The 22,979-nt window shown below is 42.3% G+C and overlaps 1 protein-coding gene across 25 annotated transcripts in view; it reads right to left on the bottom strand.

Moving 5' to 3' along the window:
* Positions 1-22,979, bottom strand: part of MYT1L (myelin transcription factor 1 like) — a 770,605-nt gene that overhangs the window by 511,568 nt on the left and 236,058 nt on the right. For all 25 annotated transcript variants that reach the window (XM_069728021.1, XM_069728020.1, XM_069728031.1 and 22 more), the window contains exon 3: positions 3,238-3,360. The gene's annotated coding sequence lies outside the window, so the exon portion shown is untranslated. The remainder of the gene's footprint in view (positions 1-3,237; positions 3,361-22,979) is intronic.

The raw sequence follows: 22,979 nt of genomic DNA on the forward strand, positions 1-22,979 counted from the left end.
GGCATTTAAAAGAGAGGTGTACAACGAGGACAAAAGCCCTCACACGAGCCCACAAAGGAAGAATACTGGTTTTACGACAAAAGAACTCACGAGTGAGCGACGTGGAAAGTAGAATATGTCATTTCTTCACAGAAGTGTTCCCCGGCAATGCATAAATTACCAACACTGTAAACATAGACGCCGGGATTGTCAGAGATTTCAGCTACATGAGGATCTTTATGGATTTTCCCAGTACACGTTTTTCTGGTATGTCAATAACTTATATCATGTCACATTGGCAGAGGACTGGCAGCTTGCTCCCCAATCTTTCTACAATCGGCTCATTCCCTGGAGGGGTCCTCTGTGCTGGACCATCTCCTGTTTAACTTCAACACCAAATTCACACAAAAATTACATTTTATCAACATACAGTGGGGAAAATAAGTATTTGACACACTGCCGATTTGGCACGTTTTCCCATCTACATAGAATGGAGAGGTCTGTCATTTTTATCGTAGGCACACTTCAACTGTGAGAGACAGAATCTTCAAAAAATTCATAAAATCACATTGTATGATTTCTACATAATTAATTTGAATTTTATCGCATGAAATAAGTATTTGATACAACAAAAAAACAGAACTTAATATTTGGTACAGAAACCTTTGTCTGCAATTACAGAGGTCAGACGTTTCCTGTGGTTCTTGACCAGGTTTGCGCACACTGCAGCAGGGATTTTGGCCCACTCCTCCACACAGATCTTCTGCGCATATTTCAGGTTTCGGGGCTGTCGCCAGGCAACATTGAGAATAAGTTTTAGCTCCCTCCAAAGATTTTCGATTGTTTTTTTTGTCAGTATTTGACATTAACCCCTTCACGGCCTTGCCCTTTTTCCTTTTTGCGTTCTCGTTTCTCGCTCCCCTCCTTCCCAGAGCCATAACTTTTTTATTTTTCCGTCAATATGGCCATGTGAGGGCTTGTTTTTTGCGGGACAAGTTGCACTTTTGAACGACATCATTGGTTTTAGCATGTCATGTACTAGAAAACGGGAAAAAATTCCAAGTGCGGTGAAATTGCAAAAAAAGTGCAATCCCACACTTGTTTTTTATTTGGCTTTTTTGCTAGGTTCACTAAATGCTAAAACTGACCTGCCATTATGATTCTCCAGGTCAGTACGAGTTCATAGACACCTAACATGTCTAGGTTCTTTTTTATCTAAGTGGTAAAAAAAATTCCAAACTTTGCTAAAAAAAAAAAAAAAATTGTGCAATTTTCCAATACCCGTAGCGTCTCCATTTTTCATGATCTGGGGTCAGGTGAGAGCTAATTTTTTGCGTGCCGAGCTGACGTTTTTAACGATAGCATATTGGTGCAGATATGTTCTTTTAACCGCCCGTTATTGCATTTTAATGCAATGTCACGGCGACCAAAAAAGGTAACTGTGGCGTTTCGAATTGTCTTCTCGCTAGCCGTTTAGCGATCAGGATAATCATTTTTTTTTTAATTGAGAGATCGGACGATTCTGAATGCGGCAATACCAAATATGTGTACGTTTGATTTTTCTTATTGTTTTATTTTGAATGGGGCGAAAGGGGGGTGATTTAAACTTTTATATATTTTTTTTATTTTTCATATTTTTTTTAACTTTTTTTTTTTTTACTTTTGGGAGGCTAGAAGCTGGCACAACTTGATCGGCTCAGCTACATGGGAGCGATCATCAGATCGCTCCTATGTAGCTGAATTCCTGAATTGCTATGAGCGCAGGAATGGTGGATGGCGCTCACAGCAAACCGGCATCAGTAACCATAGAGGTCTCAAGGACCTCTATGGTTACTATGCAGACGCATCGCTGACCTCCGATCATGTGATGGGGTCAGCGATGCGCTCATTTCCGGCCCGATGGCCGGAAGCGCCGGTTAAATGCTATAACTAATAACTAGTTAATAGCTGCGGGTGAATAGCGATTTCACCCGCTGCTATTGCGGGCACATGTCAGCTGTACAAAATAGCTGACATGTAGCGACTTTGATGTGGGCTCGGCGCTGGAGCCCACATCAAAGCAGGGGATAAAATTAGGAATAGAACAATCAGAGGAAAAGTATAATAGGAACAGGTCACCACTTCTGTATTTATCACCCAGTCCTGGTTTTGGCTACAAATACTGAGGTAAAATACTGACCAAATACTGAACGTGTGAACGTGGCCTTGGAGGAACCCAAATCAGCTATCTATTGCATATCCTATCTCTTGGCCATTAAAAATTATTGTCCGGCTTCAGCAGGGTATTCTGATTTCAGAAAATAACAAATATATTTTGTAAAATTTAAAAAAATATAACATTTTATGATTTCCTTACAATTTTCAAAATTTTTGCTAGTAACTACCACTGCAGAGATGCCTACTGTCTTGCCTGTGCTTTTATGCAAATCTCGCCCATATGTGGGTATTCTTGGTTGGGTTGAGGTAATCTCAGGAGTTTCAGTGGTGAGATTCAAGATGGTAAATATTGATAGCTAAGCCACTAGATGACAGCAAAAAGAGATCTTGAAAGCTGTTGGGAATTGGCAAAAAAATAATTTTGAATTTTATTTGCTTTTGTTTTTTCAAGGCAAAAAGTAAATTTTATTAAATTAACCTGATATACCTCTTTAAGATGTAGTAAATTATAATTCTGCACTGAATTATACCATGATATCACAATGCTGAATGGAAAGACAAATCTGCCCTTTTGAAAATAAACCATAATATTCAGTCACAGGCTTCGATTCATCATTCTCTGGGATTTTTTAAGTCCCTTTCCTTTTTTGTCTTGTGATATTATTTGTCACTTTTGGCGATAAATTATTCAAAATGGGATTCATGAATTTGGCGCAAAGTGAAATAGGGGCTTTCTTCCTGTCTTGAACTGTTTTCGCATATTGGTGCAAAAAAGCTACAAAATGTGCCACAAAATTTTGTCGTACTGAAAAATACACCAAATGGGGATTGGAGTGAAGCTGCACCAAATTTCGTGTCTTTTCTTATAATAATAATAAAAGTCACAACTTATAAATGAGAAATAAAACATCTGGAATTGCTAGATTCCGCCCATAACACGGAAAAAAACAAACAGGCGAGCACATATTAAATAGACTTCAAAAACGGCGCAAATCAAATGATGAATTGGGTGCAATGATACAAGGGCACCAAACTAGACGAAAGATGGGCACAATGGCAATGATGAATAGTGTTAGATGCTAGGTTATTGTCATGCACTACCTGAGACGTCCTGGTGGTGATATATTTCTTCTTTTGGTCCAGATTTCAATTTTCAAGAATCAGTGAAGACGGTGTTGAGTTCTGTGTTTCTTAATTTCCGCTATTCTAATTTAATTTCATTTTCTATTAAAAAAAATAATAATTTCATTAATATCATTAAATGGTCAAGAAAATAAGGAAATATTTTATATTATACCTATAAATGGTGGTTAAATAGTGACGACTCGAGTTACTACTGCTGGTACTACTACTGTTCTTGAAAATGGCCGAACATAACACTGGTTTTATTCTTTCCTCCGCACAGTGGCGCTCCAGCCACTTGTGTGCATGGAATAGCAGTGCAGTCTATCCAAGGTGATGCCACCGGAGGCAGCTCCTTACAAAGTTGACAGGAGCACCACTGTGCCAGGAAAACATAAGAGGAAATGTAATACAAATCCCTTCATTGGTACAATCTATCAAGAGGTAAGACCCTGACAAATTTGAACGTGGTCGCGTAGTCTACCGATAGGCAAACTCTTTAGTGACCCACCTAGAAACTTAAAACCCCTTGAAATATACACACCTTAGTGCAATCTCATGCTTCTAAACTAGAATTTTCAAAAAACTGTTTTCCATGCTGTATATTACCCTCATTTATTTGTAGGCTGCACACTCCATTAATTCCAGTATGTTGCAGAGAACAGGGAGATCAAAAATGAACCTGTCACCCGATTCATGCTAACCATAGTGCAGGCAGCTCTGGCATTTTAGAAAAAATATGTTGTAAAGATTTCCTGCGCTGTGTCAGGTGTAAAGTGATCAGGATTGTAGACAAGATGAATGTTTTTACAACCAGTCTGCTAAACTACTTCATATGTAACATCGTAGTCCATGATAAAAATGTTCTATAAAGTATTTTGAAAAAGTGCACACTAAGGCTCCAAAGTCTGAGCTTTAACATGAAAAGCTTTACCAAAGTAATGTAGGTTAGCATCTAGGTGTACAGTAAAGTGGATCACTAGTATTTAAACTATCCTATTTCATCCAAATTGTCCTGTTCTTCCCATACAGTGGGTAACAATTATTGCAACTAGTGGAAGTAAAAGAGGAGTAATAACATTGCAAAAAAAATTTCACTTCTAGATTTTAATTCACGGAGGCTCTTTACTAAATGTAAGCTGCTACTTTGTTCAGGTCCAAAGATGACTACTTTCATAAATATCCAAAATTGTAGTTTTTGTTACTACCTTATGATACTAAGTGCAAAAAATCTTTAGAATACTGCTTATAACATATATTATTATATAGAAAAAGGCTCTAGATTTATCAACTTTCATGAAGATTGCATGCAGCATTTTTGGTACGTAGGCATTACCCAACCCTGACATCTCAAGTGCTGTCTTTCTGCCACTACCCTAGGTAAAAAAAAAAATTGAACTTGATTTACCGTATATACTCAAGTATAAGCCGACCTGAGAATAAGCCGAGACCTTTAATTTTGCCACGAAAAACTGGGAAAACTTAAAGACTCGAGTATAAGCCTAGGGTGGAAAATGCAGCAGCTACCGGTAAATCTCAAAAATTAAAATAGATACCAATAAAAGTAAAATTAATTGAGACATCAGTAGGTTAAGTGTTTTTGAATGTCCATATTGAATCAGCCCAATATAATGCTCCATAAAGTTCATGATGGGCTCCATAAGATGCTCCATACAAAATATGCCCCATATAATGCTCCATAAAGTTTATGATGGGCCCCATAAGATGCTCCAAATTAATATATGCCCCATATAATGCTGCACAAATATTGATTATGACCCCATAAGATGCTCCATAGACATATTTGCTCAATATAATGCTGCACAAATATTGATTATGACCCCATACGATGCTCCATACAGACATTTGCCCCATACAATGCTGCACAAATGTTGATTATGGCCCCATAAGATGCTCCATACAGACATTTGCCCGTATAATGCTGCACAAATGCTGATTATGGCCCCATAAGATGCTCCATGCAGACATTTGCCCCATATAATGCTGCACAAATGCTGATTATGGCTCCATAAGATGCTCCATAGACACATTTTCCCCGTATATTGCTCCACAAATGCTGATTATGGCCCCATAAGATGCTCCATAGAGATATTTGCCCCATATGCTGTTGCTGCGATTTAAAAAAAAAAAAAAAAAAGACATACCCACCTCTCGTCGCTCAGGCCCCCAGCACTTGTTATAGTCACCTTTCCCCGTTTCACCGCCAGGCGCCGATGTGTCTTCCCCATCCTCCGCACTGACACTCAGGTAGAGGGCGTGCACTATCCACGTCATTGCGCCCTCTGACCTGAGCGTCACAGGCAGATGATGCGGAAGACGGCGCCCGGCGGTGGAACGAAGAGAGGTGAATATCTCCGTGCTCCCCCTCCCCATTATACTCACCTGCTCCCGACGCGGTCCCTGGCAGCTTCTCTGATGGACTCTCAGGGTGCTAATTGCTCCTTCCAGCTTTGAGCTCATTACAGTAATGAATATCGCGTCCATATTCATTACTGTTATGAGCGGTACCATGTGACCGCTCAAAGCTGGAAAAGCTGCCACGTCCGGAGACCATCGGAGATGCAGGGACCTTGCCAGGAGCAGGTGAGTATGTCACAGCTGCCGCTCCCCCGCCGACCCCCCAGAGAAGGGCACTTTCAGCCTAAAAAAATGGGCTGAAAATCTCGGCTTATACTCGAGTATATACGGTAAGTTGGTACACATGCAGCGCATAAACACGTGTTCACATTGGCCATAAAGCATACAAAACCTACAAGATACAAAATGAACAAAAACCCTGCTGTAACTAAATAAGTAAAAAGCAAAAGTGCATTTAAGTAATGCACTTAGTTCTTAGGGTATGTGCACATGTTCAGGATTTCTTGCAGAAATTTCCTGACAAAAACCGGACATTTCTGCCAGAAATCAATATTCGTTTTTTTGCGTTTTTTGCGTGTTTTTACACGTTTTTTGCAAGTTTTTTCTGTGCTTTTTTCCAGAGCTTTCCCAATGCATTAAATAGCGGGAAAAACACGAAAAATCTGCAAAATTAATGAACATGCTGCTTTTTTTATCGCGATGCGTTTTTTCCCCGGAAAAAAACGCATCATGTGCACAAAAATTGCAGAATACATTAAAAAACATGGGATGCTTATGTATGCATTTTTAAAGCATTTTTCCCGTGGAAAACGGCCGAAAAACACGACAAATCCTGAACGTGTGCATATAGCCTTAGTAATATTGTTTTTTTTAATCAAAAATAGCATAAAATCCATCCCACCATCGGCAAGCTGACCCTGATTGAGACGGTTCTATGCTGTCTAATAGTTAGTTACAGCAGGGTTTTTTGCTCATTTTGTTTCTTGTAGGTTTTGTATGCTTTATGGCCAATGTGAACATGCGTTTATATGCTGCATGTATACCAACTTAATCCAAGCTCAATTTTTGTGTTTTTTCTTTGCATTTTTGCATTCTGTGCAAACCTCTCTTGAGCTGGAAATTACATTTGAAGGCTTGTCCAGACTGGTGTCCAAAGATCGGGTCCCGATCCTTTTGTCTGCCCTTATTCACACACTGAGGTCAACTCTGACACATGGTAAGGTTTTTAATATTAGACAGTATAGGACCGTCCCGATCAAGGTCACCTTGTTGACGGTGGGATGGCTGCTATTTTGAATCAAAAACAGTATTACTAAGAACTCTGTGTTATATAAATGCACTTTTACTTCTTACTTATCTAGTTACAGCAGGGTTTTTGCTCATTTTGTTTCTTGTAGGTTTTGTATGCACTACCCTAGGCCGTTGCTCACAACGCTGCAGTGGTGTCATCAATACTAGCATCACAGACTGCTGCAACCAAATGCTGGTTTTATAGGCGATGCCTATGTAGATGGCACAAAACTACTGTTGACAATGATTGGTCGCATTAGTTACATGATGTAATCATGACATCACTGCTGCAGCCATGGGGTTGTAGCAGAAAGATTATACTGGGTCAGCCATCAAGTAAGGGATGATTTTGTTATGCTTTAACAGAACGTCCGGTACGTTCCAAAAATAAGTGAAAAGCCCCATTTAGGTTCATCAATTCATCATTGCTAGTATCAATGCACTGATGAAGATCCTTCCAAATACTTTTTCTCCTTTACCTCTTCCAAACATTAGATTTTACAGTTACTTGCATCTTCTAAAAATGTCCCAAACAAGATAAAGCTTCAGTCTGATCAATATAGTCAATAACGGAAGTGTGGAATTTTAGAATTTTTGGCCAAGGGTTCACTTTATTATTCTCTTGGTTATCCACACTATTATTGGAAATGTTCATCAACTAGGAACCAAGGTCTAAGTCATCAAAGTTTCCCTTGTCCCATAGTCTATGTTTCTTGACTACCACGCGGCTCTCGTCAGACTCTTGAGAACCTTTTCCATAAAAATTCATCACTTCTAGAATTGCTCGATACTTCATAAGAATGAAAGCGCCAACAATATTCTAGAATAATTCCTTTCGGCTGCAAACTGAAGAAAAGATCATTTACAGACAATTTTATGTCTGCCTTGCAAAAAAAAAAAAATAAGTATTGGGAAACATAAAGGTGGATTGATTAGTGCTTCAATGATTCCTTCTCATGAGGAGGATAAAATTTAAGGACGCTAATAAAATGCATCTATAGCAATAGCATACGACGTATTAATGAGACTGAAGACTGTTAAAGGTTCCTTTAAGGAGAACTGAAGATGAAAATAAAGACTAGTTTATAAAACGATATCATGTTCAAGTCTTTAAAATTGTTTGCACATTTATTAACATTTTCTACGCACATATAGCACCGTCACAATGTGAGTATAAGCCTTTGTGGCTGTGATGGCTTATAATACTGATCTGTAATAACGTATGTGAGCTGTGGAGTGTGAAATTACAGTCTGATGAGCTCAGCAGAACAGTGTGGGTTGTGTACCACTGAAATTAAAGATCAAAGGCATTAAAGTTTTTATTACCAAAACCATCCTGGGTGGCAAAGGTTGATGTTTCTGGAGCCCAGCCTGTTCATTAATTTACCTAAGGATGCCATTTATTGTTCTGATACTTGTTGAAAAAAGCGTAAATACCATAGAAGCAGCACTTTAGGGTTCTTAGAAAAATGGAGAATATGTTTATTTGGTTCTACCCTACTTGTTACTAATTGGCAGTAACCAGTTGAAAATTGCCTTCCGCAGTGAAAATCAGGATTGGCAACCATCGTGAAATACCTGGACGATCCATAAAATTAGGCCATTTTTTTGTCCTAGTCATAAAAAAATTTGTGGCATGTGAAATTTTTGAAGCTGAAAAATAGATCCTTTTTGACTGTAAGTATCGGCAATTGCCAGTTTACAGACAGTGAATGAAGCTGATGACTTAATAGTAGATTTATGGGTTGTAGACATGGATCACTGATAATCATAATGATTGGTTATGGTTTTCCAATGTGTCCATAAAAAATATTGGTTGTGATTTTTTTTATAAGCCGTCTAGAAAAAAAGAAAAGTCAAGTTGGCAAATTGGAGGTAATGCAAACAAAATTGGTTGAGAATTGGGCTTAGAACCAGTGAGGCACAAGTGATGCACTGGACTTCAGAAATGATCTTCTAGACTCATTCACGCGTCAATAGATTCTATCATCCGAAAAAATCAAGTCGATTATGCTAATGACACTCTGATCAAACTCTGATCCGAGTGTGAGCATAGTGTGATTCCATTCTCTTGGATGAGGGAATCTGAGCTCACTAAGGGGCGAAGAAGGAGAACAAAATTTCTCCATTTTATGACTCCGCTCTCCGAAGGTCAACCAAATGCAGTCCAATGTTTTCCAAGCACCCATAAACTTGAATGGGTGAGTGGCATCCAATTTCTAACTAAAATCGCAGTAAGCTGCAATTTTTTTCACTCACAGACTCTGTAAGTAAAAAAAATCTGGCATCAGTACTGACTCAATTTTGTTACATTGGTCCTAGAGCTAGCCAATAAAACACTGGACAGCGCTCATCTTATGTATACGGTGGAGTGAGTGAGGCCTCTAGAAAACTATGAGATAAGTTGTGGCACCACTACTCAATATCCTCCCCTCCTCCCACAAAAATATGCTGGTTGAATGGCCATGTTTGATAGACAGGAGTGTCAGGTTCCTAAGCCACATGTGGCTGACTGTGTTTTCGAGTGACTCTGCAATTCCTATGTTAGTATTTTGGATACTGTTGTTAGAGGGGTCTGAGGCAGCCATTGTTGTTGAGTTACTACTGCTGCCTTGCCTAAGACCACACTGTTCATGCTACTGTTATGAAGATAGTGTGGCCAGAAGGGGGCTTCTTTGCAAAGACAATATATGGGCCCCAGTCCAATAGCTCATCACAATGCACAATTCCACCTGCTTTGGAGGTAGACATGGGCCCCCTTACCTTTTGAGCCTCTGTGCAGCCCCAGGGACGGACATACCATTGGTGCAACTTGTGCATTACCGCAGTGGCCCAATAGGTAAGGGGGCCACTTCCACGTTCAAAGCAGGTGTAATTGTGCATTATAATGAGCTATTGAGCTGTAAAGGGCCCATATATTGTCCGTTCACAGGGGCCTTCTTCTGTCTGAATCTGCCACTGTGCAGCCCAATGGTATGTCTGTGGCTGTTACAGCTTTTATTATTATTATTATTATTATTATCTATTTTATGATGTGGTTATTGTGGTGGCTGCTGCTGTTTTTATGGTGGACCATGGTGGATGTCTCTTTTTGTGGGATCATTGCGATATGTGAAAAGGGCAATGTGAAGCCAAACGTCTATCCTTCTTTCTGACAGCTCAAGCTTGAAGTTTATGAAAATATTACTTTTCATTCACAGTCAAATGCTTTGAAGAAGCGTCACATAATGGAAAGCCCTTGACCTATCAAGTTCTAAGAATAGCTTCACAGCAGACAAAACCGCAGAAACCAAGGGGTGGTCTACATAACATTCATCACCACTGCCTGTTGTCTCTGCCACAGGATTTTCAATGTATAATAACCATCTTTTAATACCAGGGAGATTGTGCGGCTGTAGTTGAAAATTTCTTTTCACAGTTGTGAGCTGCGAGAATGGAGAGGCTTCCTTCTGCAAGCCTTTGATCCACCGCGTGTCATCTCTACCTGGGCAAGGTCACTTGACGAACGGCTCATCCTTCACAGGCAAAGGTTATTCATGTGTGTCACTTTAATGAGGATATTATTGCGGCATATTTTGGCCAACTAATCCCCAGGTAATCCAAGGAATCACCAGCTGCATATATTAGATGTCGCCAGAGTGTTAGCTATCTATGTCAGAGGCTCAAAAGAATATCGTGGCTTACAATTATTTGTCCTTTGCGTGTGTCACCAGAAAGACAGTCAGGATACCATGCTCTTACAGGCAAGATTGATAGAGTGGATGATTATTAGGATCCACATGGGAAATGACTAAATAAAACCCACAATAAAGGTTCTTTTAATAGACGTTTTTTGATATTTCTCTGTTATGTCTCCATAAAGCACATGATGATCATGTGGAACATCATTGAATTGGTTCTTTAAAAAAATTACTCAATGTTTTTTAAAAATATAATATTTCCTTTGGAAAATGGAGATCACAGTACATCTCAAATACAGAATTTTTTAATTTCATTTTATTTTTTTTCTAATTATACAATAACAATAGGAAGATAATGCAAAAATGTATAGAAAAGGGAGTTAATTGGGATTAAACCAAAATAAAAATTATTTTACACATAAAAACAAGTAAACATTTAAACAGAAATTGAAAACAATGGGGCAGATTTATAAATACTTTGTAACATAAAGACGGTATAAATCGAAGACAGAAGATGGAAAATGTGCAAAATTTAGGTCAGCGGAGTGCGCTGTGCAGTCGATTATTCTAACACTTTTGCCATGGAAAAATTTAGAATTTAATATCTTTTTAAAATTTTTGCAGATATTTTTTCCTACTGAATCATTACAGCTTTTTTTTTCCAATATCACTGGATAGACATGGAGATATTGCATTTTGGCAGTTTGCTGCCACCACTAGAGGAAGCTTGGGAGGTTACTGTATACTGTGGTGAGTTGAATGCATTAACAGTATCTAAGGCCGGTTTCACATTTGCGGTTGTGTACGCAGCATTTCTGATGCATACATCCGCATGCGTCTTGATTTCCTATCTTTAACATTGTAGACGCAGGCACATGCGTTTGCATGAGTTCGCCCGCGTTTGCTTACGTATGCGTCTTTTTGCGGTGTGCGGCAGGGCACGGCCAACGCACGATATTGGAATTTTTGAGGTGTCAAATTTCCGTCAAATATGCGCAGGCATGTGCATGTGGATGAGTGAGTTAAAAAACAGATTACTGTCTATGGGAATGCATGCATACTCATGTCTTCGAGTACGCATGCGTTCGATGCGCTTGCATACTTCAGACTGCGCATGTCCAGTCACTGATTTAGACACACCCATTAAGACACGCCCTCCTGGAAATATCAAATGCATGCGCATAAAAAGCGCGAACGCATGTAAAACGCATGCAAATGCGGCATTTTTTTGCCGCCATGCGTAAGCTGATGTGGATAAAAAATGCTGCGTCATCATGCATTTGCATGCGCTTTTGGATGCGTTTGTGGATGCGGACAATACGCTCTGGACTCAACAGCAAATGTGAACCTAGACTAAGTAAGTTCCTTTGCTTAGTCTAGTAATAGACAACCTCAATGAAGAAATATTGAGATATTAAAGGGATTTTTCAGCTGTTTTGATCCCTAAGCGCTTGATAGGGGAGGTGTCGAGGTGTGTAAACAAACCTTTACACTATTACTTTAAAGAGAACCTGTCACCAGGTTTGGTCGATGCGAGTTACAGCCACCGTATTTCAGGGCTTATCTACAGCATTCTATAAGGCTGTAGATAAGCCCCTGATCCGACCTGTAAGAGAAGAAAAATAACTTTTATTATACTCACCTGTGGGGCGGTCCAGTCCGATGGGCATCACTGGTCTTGGACCGGTGCCGCCCATCTTCTTGCGATGCCATTCTCCTGCTTGCTTCACAGGCTCCCCAGCATCATGCTCCTGCGCAGGTGTTCTTCTCTGCCTTCTTGAGGCCTCTCTGACCTTTCCTGGAACCTGTGCACTGCAGTACTTTGCTCTGCCCTCTACAGGGAAGATAAGTACGCCTGTACAAGAGCGTGATGACGGTTAGCCTGTGAAGCAAGCACGAGGATGGCATCACAAAAAGATGTGAGGCGCCGGACCAAGACCACAGACACCCATTGGACTGGACCACCCTGCAGGTGAGTATATTAAAAGTTATTTTTCTTCTCTTACAGGTCAAATCGGGGGCTTATTTACAGCATTATAGAATGCTGTATATCAGCCCTGAAAGATGATGGCCGTAACTCGTATCGGCCAAACCTGGTGACAGGATCCCTTTAACAGCAACATGAAAGACAAGCATGCATCATTTATACTAGATGCAGGAGTTCCAATCGCAACTGGGCACTAGAGACAAGGGGGCCCCAGTTGCCCTTATGAGAAGCAATATGAGCAATACTAATAAAGAGCTGTGATCTTTGGAAACCCAGTTGGACATTTTACATTGGGGCCCAATAGCTGCAAATTACACCACTGATAAATCAAAAAATGAAGTTTAATTCTGATGTGCTGCTCCCACAAGTGCTATGATGACAGTCCCTAAAGCCCCACATACGCTTTAAATAGCTGTCAGCAGAACATTGCTTGATCATTTGACAAGCATCTATCTTGCCCAAGTCTTCCACACACAGGGCCACTTGCTCAGTTGTGCGCTTTCTCTATGAGAGAGGCACTGCCAGATATCTATGGCGATGGCCATCTTAGGGGGGGACAAAAGTATCTGCAGTACAAAATTGGCCAAATCCCTAAATCCTCTGACATTCATCTTTCGTTGGCCCCCATATATATTTGTTTGTGGGCCAAATCCATCTATATGGGCAGGTTTAGGTGACGTTAGTCTAATATGATTGGGGACCATAAGTCCATAGTGCTCCGAGCTCTATGTCTTTGTAGTTCCATAGCTTCTCACCCTTTGCTCTTGAGTGTTGGCTCTAGCATTTATCCAGTCACGCAAAAGAGTTGTGGAGCCCTTGATGCAGAAGACGACCCATATGGTATAATAGTTAAAAAAAAGGAAAAACCTTATATGTACTACTATTATGGTTCTCTGATCACATTGACTGCCATTCAGGAACCTTAATATAATAACTTGGACAACCTCTTTAAAAACGGACGCCGTGAGGTTTCATGCCAACAGAGTCTAGTATAAATACAAAAAAAAATTAGAAAACTATAATTCTTTTCACTGAAACTGCTCACGCAAACAAAATCCAACATGTCAACATTAACGACACAAAATAATGACTCTTGCAGTGTCATGGAGACCTAGTAGTGCAATGAAGTATGATAAACTTGGCACTACAGATAAAATACAGGGTAGACATCTCACTCTTGATGACAAGTTTAGCTCAAACATAATCAATAATTCAAAGAGCGAGTTCTTTCCAGATGTCAATTTAAAATTAATGAGCAAAAGATGCGTCTCAAATTAAGCCGGTGATGGGAAGCATTTTCTAGTATTTAAAGGGAGGACTTAAAATAATCAGTGGCTCACCTTATAAATATATTTTTAAAAGTCGGAATCCGTATTTAATATGATGGGATTTTATAGTGTACTTATAAGGACTAATAAATCCCTTAACTTCTATGATGAGAGGTGGCATTGCGCTCAATAGCTACAAATAACAAGAAATGCCATGTTCACACTAACTAATGAGTACGCAGCTCTGGCGTGACAGGTATTGATGAGACCTGTATTTGCTAGAAATAATATGCCAATATGTTTAGTCTGGTGGCAGTAAGATTAGTACTACTAGACTGTGGTATGTGGCTGTGTCCCTAAAGTCTGTTGCTCGATTGCTTGTTCCTGTAAAAGTTATTCTTCAACCCCCCCATAAACATGCATGCTCGTTTTGAATCACCATGCGTGAATTCTCAATGGAGAGAAGAAAGTAAGTCACTTATCATCCCTGAAAATAAAAGGATCAGTAGAAGTGAGAAGAACATATACAATCCTTATTTTACCTTCTGGTTGGGTCCTGAAACACAGAAAACCGTTGGCTGGTTCAGCCGAAATCTGACTTTGCTCTAATGTGTATGAGACTTAATTCTAGGCATCTATAAACTAGGCTTTTATGAATTGCAGGTGTCTTTTGCGACTTTCATACTTTCTTTAGGCTAGGTCATTAATATTTGATAAGTCCTGGGTTCTGAAGAAGGGGAGGCTAACCCTGAAAAAGTTACCGGTTAAGATGTCCTAGATAAGGGATTATATAGGTAATATACTCTACCAAATTGTGGTCCATATTAATGTACCACTTGTGTATGTTTGTATTTCTTCCCGGAGTGGTATCGCTAATGTAAGTTCCTTGGCTGCAGTAGAATACTTGTAGGGGAATGGAAACTGTTATCGATTTATCTTTTATCCCTTATTTTACTGGTACTGCTACACTATCATGTGTATTACCATTAAGTGTGTCACATAGGTACTGCTACACTATTCTGTGTATTACTTTAAGGGATTAATGTGTAATGAATATGTATGTGCTGCTATGTATAAAATTAGGGGAAGTGCAGTTTATAGGATTGACCACTAGATTGGGGGGGCATTTTATTGCACATAGTTTCTAGCCAGTGTATAGCAAGTGCATGCTTAATAGTAGGAGGGGCTGCTGTGTGCTAAGTCAGTGTAGGTGTTAGGATAAGCCAGAGGGCAAGGGACGCCTGAACCGTCCACACGGGCTGTAGGCCAAGGACACCACAGCAGTCACGAAACGTTGAAGTAGTGAAGCCCAGTCATCCACAGCAGTGGGCCAGTACAGTTGGGGGCCAAGAGCGGTTTCAGAATGTGGCAACTCATCGCTTGGGCAGATATCCTGAAAGTCGGGGCAAAATGACTGGAGGGACCCGCAGATGCAGTGAGTTTGGACAGAAAAGACATGGTGCAAGCGCGGGGAACAGTACAGAATGGCAGGTCACTCTCCCCGTGGCTTCTGACTCCGGGAACTAATGATCTTGTGTCTGGGGTGAAACAGACTGAGGGATCCATATATGCATATCCGTGCGGAGCTGTGCAGAGAGGATGCTGAGGAACTGTCAGGGATGGTCCAACCTGGGCCCATCCTATGCGACCATGAGAGAAGTGCAGGGAAAGGAAAGGAACGTTGTTTTATGAAGCCTGTTGTAATTGCTGTGAAGACGATGGATGTGCTGTGTACAGAACCCAGTAAAGATGTTCTTGTTGAAGTTGAAATGGACTGTGTCTCAATTAATGCAAACCTGCCTAGAAAGGGTCTCCCGCAGCATAGGGAAGAACCAGAAGGAGCTGGACCTGAAGACACAGGTATGCTGACTAATGTGGATAATTTTACTTACCGCTCATCGTCTTCTTCTGTTCTTGGTGCTGCCCCGATCCTCTTCTGTTAGTTTGGACTAACTGGATTGCTTCCGGTTTCTTGTGGAAATCACTTCTCAATGGAAGTCTCTAAAAGCTGGAACGAGGCTCTTATTGACTTACATTGAGAGCTATTGTCTGCTAGCTGTGACTTCTGGTCTGTCAGAAGTTGTGGTCACAAGCTGGTGGAGTGGGACCGGAGCAGCACCGGTAAGAGCTAAAGACGGCAGCTAGTAAGTATTATACTACAGGCAGGGAACAGACATAAGTGATACCAGCATAGTGGGGAAAGTGGGTGGGAAGGATTAAAATAAGCATTGGAGTGGTGATTTAAGTAAAGCACCTGCACTTTTCTCCCACAAACTCAACAACTTCTCTGTAGAAGTAGAAAAAAGACCCACATTACTGGGGTTCAACTTAGTGGTACATCAGCATTAGTGACTGCTTTGGTTTTTCAGATCCAGCAGTTCTCTGAATGCTGAGCTCTGTATAACCCCGCCCACATCACTGATTGGCAGCTTTCTGTGTACTACCAATCAGTAGTAAGTGCGGGGTTGGAATACCTGGCGACAGACCAAAAATGATCTAGTGATAATCTCCTGCTGGTAAAACAGTGATTTTATAAAATCTACACTAAACAGACCAGTAAGTGACACATCGTTGGAATCAGGGTCTGGGTCTATATCATGCTGCTCTTCGAATAAGGGAGGAAATTCAGGTGATAGATTCCCTTTAAAGACTACACAAATTCATTACATTATTATGATTTGTTAGCAAAACTCACGACAAGCTGCTGTTCACCTCACAAATCCTGATTGATTACTTATAGACACATACAGTGGGGCAAAAAAGTATTTAGTCAGTCAGCAATAGTGCAAGTTCCACCACTTAAAAAGATGAGAGGCGTCTGTAATTTACATCATAGGTAGACCTCAACTATGGGAGACAAACTGAGAAAAAAAAATCCAGAAAATCACATTGTCTGTTTTTTTAACATTTTATTTGCATATTATGGTGGAAAATAATTATTTGGTCAGAAACAAAATTTCATCTCAATACTTTGTAATATATCCTTTGTTGGCAATGACAGAGGTCAAACGTTTTCTGTAAGTCTTCACAAGGTTGCCACACACTGTTGTTGGTATGTTGGCCCATTCCTCCATGCAGATCTCCTCTAGAGCAGTGATGTTTTTGGCTTTTCGCTTGGCAACACGGACTTTCAACTCCCTCCAAAGGTTTTCTATAGGGTTGACATCTGGAGACTGGCTAGGCCACTCCAGGACCTTGAAATGCTTCTTACGAAGCCACTCCTTCGTTGCCCTGGCGGTGTGCTTTGGATCATTGTCATGTTGAAAGACCCAGCCACGTTTCATCTTCAATGCCCTTGCTGATGGAAGGAGGTTTGCACTCAAAATCTCACGATACATGGCCCGATTCATTCTTTCATGTACCCGGATCAGTCGTCCTGGCCCCTTTGCAGAGAAACAGCCCCAAAGCATGATGTTTCCACCACCATGCTTTACAGTAGGTATGGTGTTTGATGGATGCAACTCAGTATTCTTTTTCCTCCAAACACGACAAGTTGTGTTTCTACCAAAGAGTTCCAGTTTGGTTTCCTCAGACCATAGGACTTTCTCCCAAAACTCCTCTGGATCATCCAAATGCTCTCTAGCAAACTTCAGACGGGCCCGGACATGTACTTGCTTAAGCAGTGGGACACGTCTGGCACTGCAGGATCTGAGTCCATGGTGGCGTAGTGTGTTACTTATGGTAGGCCTTGATACATTGGTCCCAGCTCTCTGCAGTTCATTCACTAGGTCCCCCCGCGTGGTTCTGGGATTTTTGCTCACCGTTCTTGTGATCATTCTGACCCCACGGGGTGGGATTTTGCGTGGAGCCCCAGATCGAGGGAGATTATCAGTGGTCTTGTATGTCTTCCATTTTCTAATTATTGCTCCCACTGTTGATTTCTTCACTCCAAGCTGGTTGGCTATTGCAGATTCAGTCTTCCCAGCCTGGTGCAGGGCTACAATTTTGTTTCTGGTGTCCTTTGACAGCTCTTTGGTCTTCACCATAGTGGAGTTTGGAGTCAGACTGTTTGAGGGTGTGCACAGGTGTCTTTTTATACTGATAACAAGTTTAAACAGGTGCCATTACTACAGGTAATGAGTGGAGGAAAGAGGAGACTCTTAAAGAAGAAGTTACAGGTCTGTGAGAGCCAGAAATCTTGATTGTTTGTTTCTGACCAAATACTTATTTTCCACCATAATATGCAAATAAAATGTTAAAAAAACAGACAATGTGATTTTCTGGATTTTTTTTTCTCAGTTTGTCTCCCATAGTTGAGGTCTACCTATGATGTAAATTACAGACGCCTCTCATCTTTTTAAGTGGTGGAACTTGCACGATTGCTGACTGACTAAATACTTTTTTGCCCCACTGTATAGCATAATAATTTCCCAGCAAGGTATCAAAAACATCAAGTTAAATTTTAGTGCCAATGCTCATGCCACTCATATCAAGATATGTTGAGCCAAGAGAAAAGGTAAGAAAGTACAAATCTTATGCTGTGTTTGTATTACAGTCACAAATCTGTTGGCCACCATTGGCAAAAGTCACAATGGCTTAACTAATCCCTCTCAATATATTGGGACACACAGTTATTGTATAAATGACATTTCACATACCAGCGCTTGCTCCGTGCAGACAATGAGCCAGTAAGACTGCAGTTCTGAAACCTGAAGAAGTTTAAGTGCAATTCTGAATGATAACTCAGGTTTATTTAAAGAGTTAGTCTAAGCAAGTCACAGATTTGGTATAATAATCGTGTTCCTGATATAGTAAATGAAGTCGCCTAATAATTATCCTCATTTTCTGAAAGGGCATGATGTAAAATCTGTGTCTCCTTCCAAGAAAACAGCAACACACTATTAGACATTTGATCATCCAAAAAGCAACTATATCGGCAAAGTATCTATAATATAATGCTGGAGCCTCACTCTGTCCGTCCCCTTTATAGACTGCGCAAACGCAAACACCAGCGCAGTCTGGACCCCACAGAGTGACGCAGCCCAGGAGATCGCAGTATGCGTAAACACTGAACGCACACCGCGATCTCCGACGGAGAAGCAAGGATGTGCCAGGAGGGTGAGTATGCGATATTCACCTGTCCCCGTTCCACCGCTGAGCACCGCTCTGTCTTCCGCGTCCTCTGCCTGGGACGTACAGGTCAGAGGGTGCGATGATGTGGTTAGTGCGCGCCCTCTGACTGAACAGTCACAGCCAGAGGACCTTGAAGACGGAGCGGCGTGCAGCGGTGGAACAGGGACAGGTGAATACAGCAAGTGCCGGGGGCCTGAGCCAGTGGCGACTCTGGCACCTGACCCCCATAGTGCGCCGGTGTCCCCGCCTGCTCAGGCCCCTGACATTTGGCACACAGCGACGAGAGGTAAGTATGTAATTTTTTTTTTGAATCGCAGCAGCATACGGGCCATATTACACTATGGAGCATCTTATGGGGACCATCAACCTTTATGGAGCAGCATACGGGGCATATTATACTATGGAGCATCCTATGGGGACCATCAACTTGTATGGAGCAGCGTACGGGGCATATGGATGGGAGCAACACATGATAGGATGAGGGAGCAGCACATTTCAGAATGGGGGCGCAAGATGGGAGCAGCACATTATAAAATGGGGGCGCAGGATGGGTGCAGCACATTACAGAATGGGGGCGCAGGATGGGAGCAGCACATTACAGAATGGAGACGCAGGATGGAGCAGCACATTACAGAATGGAGACGCAGGATGAGAGCAGCATATTACAGAATGGGGTGCAGGATGGGAGCAGCACATGACAGGATAGGGGCACAGAATGGGTGCAGCACATTACAGAATGGGACACAGGATGGATGCAGCACATTACAGTATGAGGGCGCAGGATGGGAGCAGCACATTACAGAATGGGGGTGCAGGATGGGAGCAGCATATTACAGAATGGGGCGCAAGATGGGTGCAGCACATTACAGAATGGGGGCGCAGAATGGGTGCAGCACATTACAGAATGGGACACAGGATGGATGCAGCACATTACAGTATGAGGGCGCAGGATGGGAGCAGCACATGACAGGATAGGGGCGCAGAATGGGTGCAGCACATTACAGAATGGGACACAGGATTGATGCAGCACATTACAGTATGAGGGCGCAGGATGGGAGCAGCACATGACAGGATAGGGGCGCAGAATGGGTGCAGCACATTACAGAATGGGACACAGGATGGATGCAGCACATTACAGTATGAGGGCGCAGGATGGGAGCAGCACATTACAGAATGGGGGCACAGGATGGGATCAGCACATTACAGAATGGGGCGGAGGATGGGAGCAGCACATGACAGGATGGGGGAGCAGGATGAGAGCAGCACATGACAGGATGGGGGCGCAGGATGGGAGCAGCACATGACAGGATAGGAGCGCGGGATGGGAGCAGCACATTACAGAATAGGGCCCAGGATGGCGGCAGCACATTATGGAATGGGGGCGCGGATGGGTGCAGCACATTACAGAATGGGGGAGCAGGATGGGTGCAGCACATTACAGAATGGGGGCACAGGATGGGAGCAGCATATTACAGAATGGGGGTGCAGGATGGCAGCACCACATGACAGGATGGGGGCACAGAATGGGTGCAGCACATTACAGAATGGGGGCACAGGATGGAAGCAGCATATTACAGAATGGGGGCGCAGGATGGGAGCACTACATGACAGGATTGGGCGCAGAATGGGTGCAGCACATTATTGATTGGGGGCACAGGGTGGGAGCAGCACATTACAGAACGGGGGCGCAGGATGGGTGCAGCACTTTAGACAATGGGGGCGCAGGATGGGAGCAGCATATTACAGAATGGGAGCGCAGGATGGGAGAAGCACATGACAGGATGGGGGCCAGGATGGGAGCAGCACATTACAGAATGGGGGCGCAGGATGGAAGCAGCACATTACAGGATAGGGCACAGGATGGGAGCAGCACATCACAGAATGGGGGCGCGGGATGGGTGCAGCACATTACAGAATGGGGCGCAGGATGGGAGCAGCATAATACAGAATGGGGGAGCAGGACGGCAGGAGCACATGACAGGATGGGGGCGCAGAATGGGTGCAGCACATTACAGAATGGGGGTGCAGGATGGGTGCAAGACATTACAGAATGGGGGCGAAGGATGGGTGCAGCACATTACAGAATGAGGATGCAGAATGGGAGCAGCACATTACAGATTGGGGGCTCGGGATAGGAGCAGCACATTACAGAATGGGGGTGCAGGATGGGAGCAGCACATTACAGAATGGGGGCGCAGGATGGGAAAAGCACATGACAGGATGGGGGCGCAGGATGGGAGCAGGATATTACAGAATGGGGCGCAGGATGGGAGCAGCATATTACAGAATGGGGGCGCAGGATGGGAACAGCACATGACAGGATGGGGGCGCAGGATGGGAGCAGCACCTGACAGGATAGGGTGCAGGATGGGAGCAGCACAGTACGAAATGGGGCGCAGGATGGGAGCAGCACATTACAGAATGGGGGTGCAGGATGAGTGCAGCACATTTCAGAATGGGGGCGCAGGATGGGTGCAGCACATTACAGAATGGGGGCGTAGGATGGAAGCAGCATATTACAGAATGGGGACGCAGGATAGGAGCAGCACATGACATCATTGGGGTGCAGGATGGGGACACCACATGACAGAATGGGATGCAGGATGAGAGCAGCACTTGACAGCATGGGGGTGCAGGATGGGAGCACCACATGATAGGATTGGGGTGCAGGATGGGAGCACATGACAGGATGAGGGCTCAGGAAGAGAGTAGCACATGACAAGGTCGAGGCGCACAAAACAGGACGAGTGCGCAGGATGGGGGCTGAGCATGACAGGAAAGGGGCGCAGGATGGGAGCAGCATATGACAGTAAGGAGACCATATACCAATATAAATTCTCGCCATCTGGGCATAAAACGGGTTCAATAACTAGTTTATATATATATCGTAAGGTGGCTGTCGGACACCTAGTGGTTAGGAGATAAACATGGAGTAATGCTTTAGTGCACATAGGACCAAAAGGGGTTAATCGACCATGACAGGTTGATTATGAGTAGCTAAACAGTGCTCACCAATACCTTCACCCCTGGCTGTGGGTCACATTGTAAAATGAGACCTATTTGTCTCACGCAGGCTGGAGGTGTTCAGATATTTGCCCCATTCACATGTAAAGCGCCATGGAATAAATGGTGCTATAAAAATGAATAATAATAATAATAATCTCATGAATTGAGTGTCTTTGCTAGAGGACTAAGAAGCTGGACTCAAAGTCAGACGTCAGATGGGCTAATGAGCATCATCATTTGGACTTTTGCTTTATGTTGTAGCCAGTCAACGGCTATATTTGAGCTTCCTGTGATATGGTTTAAGAGGACTGTAATATGTGCACACGTTCCAGATTTTTCACGGCTTTTGCGCATTTTTTCAGTGGTTTTCCGCAGCAAAAACGCTTAAAAAATGCATACATTAATCATCCTATCATTTTTAATGTATTCCACAATTTTTGTGGACATGTTGAGTTTTTTTCCGCTATAAAAACGCATCGCGGAAAAAAACGCAGCATGTTCATTAATTTTGCTGATTTTTTGTGGATTTCCCACTATTTATTGCATTGGGAAGCTCCAGAAAAAAACCGCGAAAATTCCACGCAAAAACCGCGAAAAATACGCATGTGGTTTTCCCGTAAAAGTAGTCAGGATTTTCTCAGGAAAGATTCTGCACACTTTCCGGAACGTGTGGACATGGCCTAATAAACCAGCTGGACTTTTCAGTAGAAACAGTTCCTGTGATAGCTCAGATGGCTCCCAAGTGAGTAGCATTATTATAATATATATATATAAATGTACACAGACAATAGATGTGGTCAAACCTTCAAACCTTTTGAAATTTTAAATTCACCAGGCACAACAATTTAAAAAAAAATCACAATTAATCAATTTGCTATGAATGGTAAACCTGCAAATCCTGCAAAGATGTGTATCAAACCTTTCTCAATATCTTAGAAAAAAACATAGCCCATAGCCTTAGTAATGTCAAAATTTCCTCAACAAAGAAATGTACAGTAACCCGATAGTAACCAAAAGCCTGTAAAATAATACTGTGCA

The sequence above is a fragment of the Ranitomeya imitator genome, chromosome 5 (genome assembly GCF_032444005.1).
Source record: "Ranitomeya imitator isolate aRanImi1 chromosome 5, aRanImi1.pri, whole genome shotgun sequence".
NCBI classification, from domain to species: domain Eukaryota; kingdom Metazoa; phylum Chordata; class Amphibia; order Anura; family Dendrobatidae; genus Ranitomeya; species Ranitomeya imitator.